At 49.1% G+C, this 9,238-nt stretch overlaps 1 long non-coding RNA gene across 1 annotated transcript; it reads right to left on the bottom strand.

The window, feature by feature from the left end:
* Positions 1–1,938: 1,938 nt before the first annotated feature.
* On the bottom strand, positions 1,939–9,227 carry LOC125933196 (uncharacterized). Its single transcript, XR_007460889.1, has 3 exons — positions 4,453–9,227; positions 4,221–4,324; positions 1,939–3,341 (listed from the first exon to the last, which is right to left on the bottom strand). It is a non-coding gene; the product is annotated as an uncharacterized LOC125933196 (long non-coding RNA).
* Between the last annotated feature and the right edge of the window lie 11 nt (positions 9,228–9,238).

The following is a 9,238-nucleotide window of genomic DNA, read 5'->3' as shown; positions in this document are numbered from 1 at the left end:
ACTTGCTGATTTCTCTGCCTGAAACCGTCTCTCCCTAGACTTCTGCATCATCCGTCCACCTCGCCTCCTTCAGGTCTCTGCTCCAGGGCCATCTTCTGGGTGAGGCGTCCCTGACGCTTCCCTCTCCTTTCCTGCCTTATTTTTGGCCACATTCAAACATGCCATGTATGTTACATCTTATTCTGTTTATCGCCTGTCACCTCCCACCAGAATATAAAAGCTGCATTTCCGGAGAGTTCTTTGCTGCTGCTGGCGGCCGTCGCTTATTTGCTTGTTTGGTTTTTGACCGGCTTGGTTGAGATGTAATTGATTTGTAACATCGTGGAAGTTTAAGATGGGCAACCTGTTGACTTGATCCACTTACATGTTACAAAACGATGACCACCAGCGGTAGGAGCTAACGCCTCCACCCTGTCACATAGTTACCACTTCTTTTTCACGGGAAGAGCGCTTAAGATCTGCTCTCTTAATGGCTTCTTTGCTTTTAATCCGTTTAGATTTTTTGCTGTATCCCAGGGCCGTTGCCCCGATCCACGCCCGGCCCACACCAGGCGCTTAATAAAGTTTTGTGGGATGAATGAAATTCGAACAAGCCTCTTGATTTATGCCCTTGACTGTTGGATCCAGCTCGTTTCCTTTTGTGGGGTAGGAGAGGCCCCTCCCTCCCTCCAAGAGCAACGTTAGAAGTTAATGGATGGAAGGGCCTAGCATTCTGCGTGCCCGACGGGTGGGTGTTTTACAAGCGCACGCGGCATTTTCTGTGCTTGGGCCTTTCCTTCAGGTCCACCTGCTGTGCCTTAGCGCCCAGAACACGTATCTACCCTGTGTCAGGAAACACTGCCCACAAACACACGCCGGCAGAGGAAGGAGGCCGTGCCCGGGTGCGGGGACTGCAGGGCTCCTGCAAAGAAAGCTACAGGAAGGGAGCCCGGCTCAAGCCAACAGAAGCAGATGTGCTGCAAGGAACATTCTGAGGGCGAGTCTACCCAGAGTTTCAGTAACTCTCAAATATCCAAACCGGATACTGAGCCCTTGGCTTGTCACAGCAGTGAGCAATGTCGTGGCTGCAAATGCAGACCCGTGCAGCCGCTCTGAGGAAGAGTGTGGAGGTTCCTCGCAAAGTTAAAGATAGAACTACCCTATGACCCAGCAAAAGCACTGCTAAGTGTTTATCCAAAGAATGCAAAAATACAGATGTACCCTGATATTTAGAGCAGCACTATCAACAGCGGCCAAAATACAGAGGGACCCCAAATGTCCATCGACAGATGAGTGGATAAAGATGTGGTAGAGAGAGAGAGAGAGAGAGAGAGAATGGAGTATTACTCGGTGATCAAAAAGAATGAAATGTTGCCGTTGGCAATGTGGATGGAACTAGGGGGTATTATGCTAAGCGAAATCAGCCAGTCAGAGAAAGACAAATATCATACGATTTCACTCATACGTGGAATTTAAGAAACACATCAGATGAACACAGGGGAAGGGAAGGAAAAATTAGGTGAAACAGAGAGGGAGGCAAACCATAAGAGACTCTTACGTGCGGAGCACAAACTGAGGGTTGCTGCAGGGGAGGTGGGCAGGGGGATGGGCTAGATGGGTGATGGGCGTCGAGGAGGGCACATGTTCTAATGAGCACTGGGTGTTGCACGTAAGTGCTGAATCACTAAATTCTACTCCTGAAACCAAGGCTGCACTGTATGCTGACTAGAATTTAAATAAAAAAATTTTCGGGGCGCCTGGGTGGCTCAGTCGGTTAAGCGTCCGACTTCGGCTCAGGTCACGATCTCACGCTCCGTGAGTTCGAGCCCCGCGTCGGGCTCTGGGCTGATGGCTCAGAGCCTGGAGCCTGCTTCCGATTCTGTGTCTCCCTCTCTCTCTGCCCCACCCCCGTTCATGCTCTGTCTCTCTCTGTCTCAAAAATAAATAAACATTAAAAAAAAAAATTTATTTTTATTTTTTTTTCAAAAAAGAAAAGAAGCGAGCAGGGTGAATTCTGCGTAAGCCCATGCATACTGTGCCCCATACGCTCGCCCGGCCTCTACTTACCGGGGTCGGTGTGGTGATGGGGACACGTCAGGGCTTCGAAGACAGACACGTGTTCCAAACCTGCCTCTACCCTTACCGTCAACTTCGCTCTGGACGTTGTAAAACTCCCTTTCCTTGTACATCAGATGAATTGGGAACAGTAATATCCGTCTTTCAGGCAGGTTTTTCTTGCACGGATTAGAACCAGGGTATACGTCTATTTTGTACACGTGCATATATATATTTGTGTGTATATATGTTTATAACACTTATGTATACACATTTATTTGTTTATATATAACTGGCAGGCCATGAGCCCTTCGTCAATAGTAGCTGTGGTCATCGTAATTAGCGGTGGTACCACTAATGACAGTGGAACAGTAGTGAGAATTAGCCCTCGAGGAACCGATTTAAGTCTGACCTGGAACACCCAGGGTTTTTTGTCGCTGTTGTTGGGTTTCTTGGTTGCGTTTTGTGTTGCTGTTTCGTTCTTTGGAGCCATCAGACCAGACTGCCTTTGTCCTCAGCATGTTTATGGGTTGCTTGTTCCTCAGAGAGCCCGCGGGTCCACTTCCAGTGAACAGGACAATGAAATGGGGGCGCCATTTTTGCTTCCACAGTCCTTTCCACCTGGGGCTGAATGTACGCAGAAAATCCCAAGGAGGATCCGCGGCCACACGTCATCTGGTAAAAGCCAAACGGGAGACCCGAGTCCGAGCACATCATTCTTAAAACCTTCCGCTGGTCTTCCAGTTGTTCTCAGGACAAAGACGGAGTCCCTTCCCCAGGCCTTCCAGGCCCTTCAGATCGGGCTTTTACTCATCTCTCTGTCCTTTCTGACTCACCACACCCCAGCCACCCTGACCTTCCGGCGCTTTCTCCAGCACATGGTCTCCTCTGCCAAGAACAGGCCCCCTCTCCCAGCTCTCCGCTGCATAACCCCTTCCGGTCCCAACGGAAATGTCATTTTTATGGAGGAAGATTTACTGAACCTCCAGACTGGACTAGGTTCCCTAAGGATCTCACGGAGACCTCTGCCCCTCTTCGTAGATATCAAATTATTATTAACTCATTATTTGTAAGATCCCATTTAAGGGTCTACCGCTAGGAGACATTAGGTTTCACGAGGGCAGTGACCTCCTTGTCCTTTCTCATGGCTGAAGCAGTCCCGGGGCTTAGCGAGGCTAGGCACAGAAACTCGCTCATAAATATTTGTTGAATGGATAAGTGGAGCCGTGGGCGGATCCAATGCTGTTTTAGTCTAGTGGCGCCCAGTTTGGATCTCTGCAAGTTCCCTCTGGGGAATGCGGGTCGTTCTGAAAGACAGATGAACCATAAACAGTGCTGTGAATGGTAGAGGACAAATAATGTGTATTGATGGAGGCAAGGCCTTCCTATCACGCTCACAGGACTCATCAGCTCTCAGGCTACTCCATCAACAGACCGCACACACGCACACACGCACGCACACGCTGCCAGCCGTGGGGGTGGAGGGAGGGCTTCCGGAATCCCAGCCTCAAGGCTGACCTCACCTGAGTGCCTAGCCCTGCCCTGTCCAATGTGGATAGTCACTGGCTGGCCACAGGGGCCTATCGAGCCCTTGAGATGTGGCCAGGGTGACGAAGGAACTGATTTTTCGATGAGATTTCATTCCGTAGTTGACATTTAAATTTAAAAACCTGAACTCAGTTACTAGAAACAAATTTAAGTAGGTTTGGAACAACTTGGACGGGCGAACCTCCTTTTTCCAACTGTGAACTTTAGGAAGTCTAAACACGGATTAAGTCTTGCTTCATAAAAACGTAGCATTCCATTTGAGGCGTAACCTATCCCAAATTTCAAAGACAGCGCCCCAAAAAGGAAAATTTTCGCATTAGTAACTTTTACATCAATTGTGTATTGAAAAGCTATTTTAGAAACATTAGATCAAATAAAGAGCATTACTAAGATGAACTTTGATTCTTTTCCTCCAGACCGCCGATTTAGAGAGAGAGAGAAATGAGAGAACGTGCTCCTTTCAAACCAGAGCCTGTAGGTTTGAGACGGACATCACCATCACTGTGGCCCATACTTGGAAGGAGGAGACAACGGAAGGGAGGCTCTTCTTTCTCTATGTGGAAAAATCATCATATTAACACCTGAAATGGTAGACACCCGAGTCATAGGCAGGGTTATGAAGAGGGAGCACAATTTACCTTCCTGCACAGACTGCTGTAATGTTCTTTATTGAGCTATTTCCATCCACGAGAGAGCAGTACATTGTGCAGAGGCTTCTGTCACACGGGGTTGCCTGCCATACCTGAAACGGAATGACGATTAGAGACCATAAATTTGTTCTTCCGAAGTACCTTCCCTCCATAGATCTTGCAAGCCTTCACTGATGCTAAGTGAGTCTTTCACGATGGGCTACAAGGTCAAAAATCTCACCTCCTTTTGGCTGCTGAGAAAGAGTGTTGTGCCTAAGGTCACAGAGCCAAGCCACCACGCCCGGGCTGGCCAGGTGCACCTGTTGGTCTGTTCACTGGACTGTTACCCCCGGCGGCTTCTCGGAAGGTGCCAGTCGGTTATTCCCAGTCCTTCCTGCTTCCCAGACTGCCAGCCTCCGCCACCCACTACCTAGACCGCAAGAGGAGTGATATTCTTCGGTGACAAAAATTTTAAAAAATGGTTTTACCGGGTCCTTTTTCAATGGAGAGCACATGGCTTAAAAGCAAACGTCAGGCAGGTAATCTTTTACTGTGTCTTTGTACGTATGATTTGGAGGTTTGCTGTTCACAATGCGGTCCGCTGATCAGCGGCACTGACATCATCTGGGACCTTGTTACAAATGCAGAATCTCAGGCCCGACTCCAGACCTACTGAGTCAGAACGGGCACTTACACAACCTCCCCCAGGATTCACGTGCATGTTAGAGCCTGACAAGTGTCGTCTGTAGGACGTGAGTTATGTCCCGGCCTCCTCACTGTGAGCGATTGGAGGGAATCTACTGGCTCTCCCTTGTGGATGTCTGTCCTCTCCTCTCTGTCTCTCTCACTGTCTCTCTGGCACACACACATACACACACACACACACCTGTAAAACTTCTGCAGACTTGCTTCTTTGTAAGGCTCTCCGTTTCCCTCCCTGATGACCCTGGTTTGCACATGGACAGGGGTCTTGCGATGCTCATTCGTCTTCAGTCTAACTCGCTTCATACATATTTGCTGAACGGATAAGAGGAGCCGCGGGCAGATACACCACAGTGCTCCGTTCTTCCGTCGGTGGACTGGCAGAGTGGAGCAGACCCGGGGGCCTCCAGAGGCCAGGGAGGCAACCCAGCTGAGCCCAGAGAGCCTCGCTGGCTTCAGAGGAATCTAAATCTGTGTTCTTCCAGTGCACATCCGTTTGGTTTGCTTATCATACGCCATTGGAATAAAGCTTGCTTTCGCAGAGTAATACGCCATTCTCGTTTCTCACGGAACATGGATTTACCTTTTGCCTTCCCACTTTTGATGGAAGTGGAAGGTGCAAGAAATGTTTCGTATTTCCCTGAACGCTCGTACGTAGCCAGACTGACCGCATGAACACAGCCACTGCTGGCTTCTCCGGGGAGCCAGAGCGGCTGTGCGCACACAGACGGTGTGCTGGTGGGAAGGGGGTGAGGGTCTCTGTTCCAGCCATTGTCTCCAGGCGGGAACTTGAGCCCATTTTACCGGATCCTCCCATTTCTCAAAGAGAAGCCGGAAATCTGGATTTTTATGTGAAATCTCCCATTTTTTAATGTTGGCAATTAATTCGATTTCTTTAAACATTGGGCGGGCCAAACAAAACATATCTGCAAGCCAAAATCTACACCCTCTGGACTGTGGTTTCCACGTCTCTTACAGCAAAGTCTCAAAAGAGAGCATGTTACGTGTTTCGTTCAGGGTAGCTGTCCACCCATGGTCCTTTCAAGGGGTCAGAGTGTGGAGTCTAAAAGAAGTATAGCCTGAGCCCACCCTTTCCGCAGGGACTGGGCGGCAAAAGGCCACTTCTTTTTTTTTTTATGTTTATTTATGTTTGAGAGAGAGAGAGAGAGAGAGAGAGAGCGGGGGAGGGGCAGAGAGAGATGGAGACACAGAATCCAAAGCAGGCTCCAGGCTCCGAGCCATCAGCACAGAGCCCGACGCGGGGCTCGAACTCACGGACCGCGAGATCCTGACCTGAGCTGAAGTCGGCCCCTCAACCGACTGAGCCACCCAGGAGCCCCCAAAAGGTCACTTCTAAAGAAGCAGTATGAGTTGGGTGGTCCCCCCAATATGTATATCACATCGGCAAATATAAGAATAGGAAATTCTGGGGGACACTAACCCACACACTTTATTAAAAGTCAGGTTTATTGGGGTATAAACCCACCCTTTCTAGTGCACGATTCTGGGAGTTTTGAGGCGGGCACACAGTCACGTCATCGCCATCACAACCCACGTAGTTCCATCACACCCCAAATTTCCCACATGTCGCCTTTGAATTCACCCCAACCCCTAAACCCTGGCAACCACTGATCGGTTCTCTGTCCCCATAGGTATGCCTTTTTTCAGAATGTCATCAAAATGGGATCGTCTAGTTTATAGCCTTTTGCGTCTGGCTTCTTTCACGTAACCTAACGCATCTGAGATTTAATCATGTTACTACACAGATCAGCAGCTCATTTCTTTTTACTGCCAACTAACTCTCCATTGTGTGGGGGAACCACAACGTGTTCCCCCCGTTTATCAAGTCAAGGACACTTGATGACTGTGAATGACAACAGCCCCTACCACCATTCACGCAGAGGCTTTAGTGAGCAAATAGTTTTAATTTCTCTCGGGTAAAACTACCTAGGAATGGGATTTTTAGGTCTTATGGTAAGCATATGCTGAACTTACTGTGAAATTGCAAAACTGTTTTCTTTTTTTTTTTTAATGTTTATTTTTTGAGAGAGAGACACACATGCACACAGACAGAGATGAGCGGGGGAGGGACTGAGAGAGATAGAGACACAGAATCGGAAGCAGGCTCCAGGCTCCGAGCTGTCAGCACAGAGCCCGACGCGGGGCTCGAACTCACGAACCCCAAGATCATGACCTGAGCTGAAGTCGGACGCTTAACCGACAGAGCCACCCAGGCGCCCCGCAAAACCATTTTCCAAAGTGGCTGAACCATGCGTCATTCCCAAGAGCAGTATTTGAGAGTTGCCGTTGCTCTGTATCCTCTCCAGCCCTCCCCCCCACCCGAGTCAGCATTTTGTTTTTGTTTTGGCCCTTTCTGATAGGTGTGTGGTTACACGCCCGTTTTTGACGAATTGTGCCACACATGTAGCTCTTCCTCGTCATCTGTGGCCTCAGCACAAACAACCAAATATTCTATCTGCTGTAACGTCTTCTCCCTGCACGAACTGACCCATCCCTCATCAGCACCCTCGCATGTGTCATAAGGTAAGTGACTTTTAATTCCACCAGACTCGAATCCCCCTGATGTGACTTAGGGCCATTCTGCTCCTGAGCCCCTGAGAGATCGTGGACAACGGCCAAGAAAAAAAAAAAGGCGACTTTGAATCGGTCTTGCACGGGTTAAAAGTCATTGCGACACCAAAGGCAAACATAAAAGAAATGGTCGGATTCGGGTTACATATTAACGGGGTTTGGTCGGACGGGAGCTGAGGCAGTTGCAGAAAACACTGCGTCCCTTATCACTGTCAGCCGCCCTCTGTACCTGCCCTGGATTTGACTGGATTCACAAGAGATCTTTTGAAAAGATGCAGGGAAGGGAAGCAGCCCACGTTTCCTGGCAGTAAATTTGAAAGGTTGCTCGAGCATTCCAGAGATTTTCACTCGACATTCCTCTGGTTGACACCTCCACGATCTGCCAGCCCTTAAAAATTGGTGTTTTGTACGTCTTATTCTCACAAACATCTTGGAAGATACCCTCCTCCCTGCGGCCACGTCGGGCAGAGCCAGCTTTTTCCATTTTCTAAAGCCGCGACAGCACCACGCTGCTTGATTCGTGCAGTGATAAAGAGGCAAAGGTGTCCGTTTCTGATGGGTCCCCTCACCCCAACCCCCCTCAAGGGCACCAGAACTGAAAAATGTGAAGTTACAACAGTCTGGGATAGGAGGCCATGGGGGGTGAAATTGCTGTATTATGACAATATCCTTCAGTGTTTCGGTAACTAAACCCTCTTAATGACATCCTAGGGAGACCAGCTTAATACTGAATTCTAACCTCGATATTTTGGGTCTGGGCCCAGAAAAATAACCCGCTCCCCAGAATCACTGAGAATTGATGGGGGTCGTCAGGCTGGTGAGTCAACTGTGATTGAAACATAGGTGTGGAATGGTATATATGTGGCCCTTTTCTGATGCGAGGCCGTGTTTGGCTCAGGATGTCTAAAATAATGGGGCCGGCAAAGCGACAAGACCAGGAAGATTCAGAGAACGAAGGCTTCTGAGGCATCGACGTCTACGGTAGGTCCCGTGCACTTTTGAAGATACAAGGAACTTTCAAATAAGCTGGGAGTTCAACGAAAGAGAGCACCCAAGGTGGAATGCTCGAGATTTGTGAGGATGAAGAGAAAACAAGTGTGCGGGAACAGCATCTCAAATCCAGGACAAAGGATATGGTTACAGCAGAGGAGCCACGAAGCAAGAGTTAAGCTGAAGGGGACAGTCGAGGTCACAGGGCCTCTTATCATGACCGGAGACCAGAGCACCCGTCTTGGCATGGTCGTTCCTCAGTCATATCCTGTAACAGGACAACAAAGCCAGTGGTCAAGATTTGAGTGGATTGAAGAATCAAGGCCACAAGAAGAGCCCTGTTGTAGAACTGAGCCTGAATCCTGCGGTAATATTTTTTCAGAGTTTGATTATTGTCAACCTAACTTCACTAGGGGGACAAGAGGATTTACCGTACAAAGTGCAAGCACGTGGGGGCGCCTGGGTGGCTCCGTTGGTTAAGAGTCCCACTTTGGCTCAGGTCATGATCTCGCGGTCCGTGAGTTCGAGCCCCACGTCCGGCTCTGTGCTGAACAGCTCTGAGCCTGGAGCCTGCTTTAGCTTCTGTGTCTCCCTCTCTCTTCTCCTCCCCCACTCATGCTCTGTCTCTCTCACTCTCGAAAATGAATTAATGTTAAAAAAAAATTTTTCTTAAGCGCAAGCACGTGAAATGGATGGTAGATGCTTTGTCGGTGGATTCTAACCTCTGCCCCACCAAGCTGTGA

The sequence above is a fragment of the Panthera uncia genome, chromosome D2, assembly GCF_023721935.1.
Source record: "Panthera uncia isolate 11264 chromosome D2, Puncia_PCG_1.0, whole genome shotgun sequence".
Taxonomy (NCBI): Eukaryota; Metazoa; Chordata; class Mammalia; order Carnivora; family Felidae; genus Panthera; species Panthera uncia.
The sequence above is the reverse complement of the archived record's forward strand: the minus strand, read 5'-3'. Positions and strand labels throughout refer to the sequence as shown.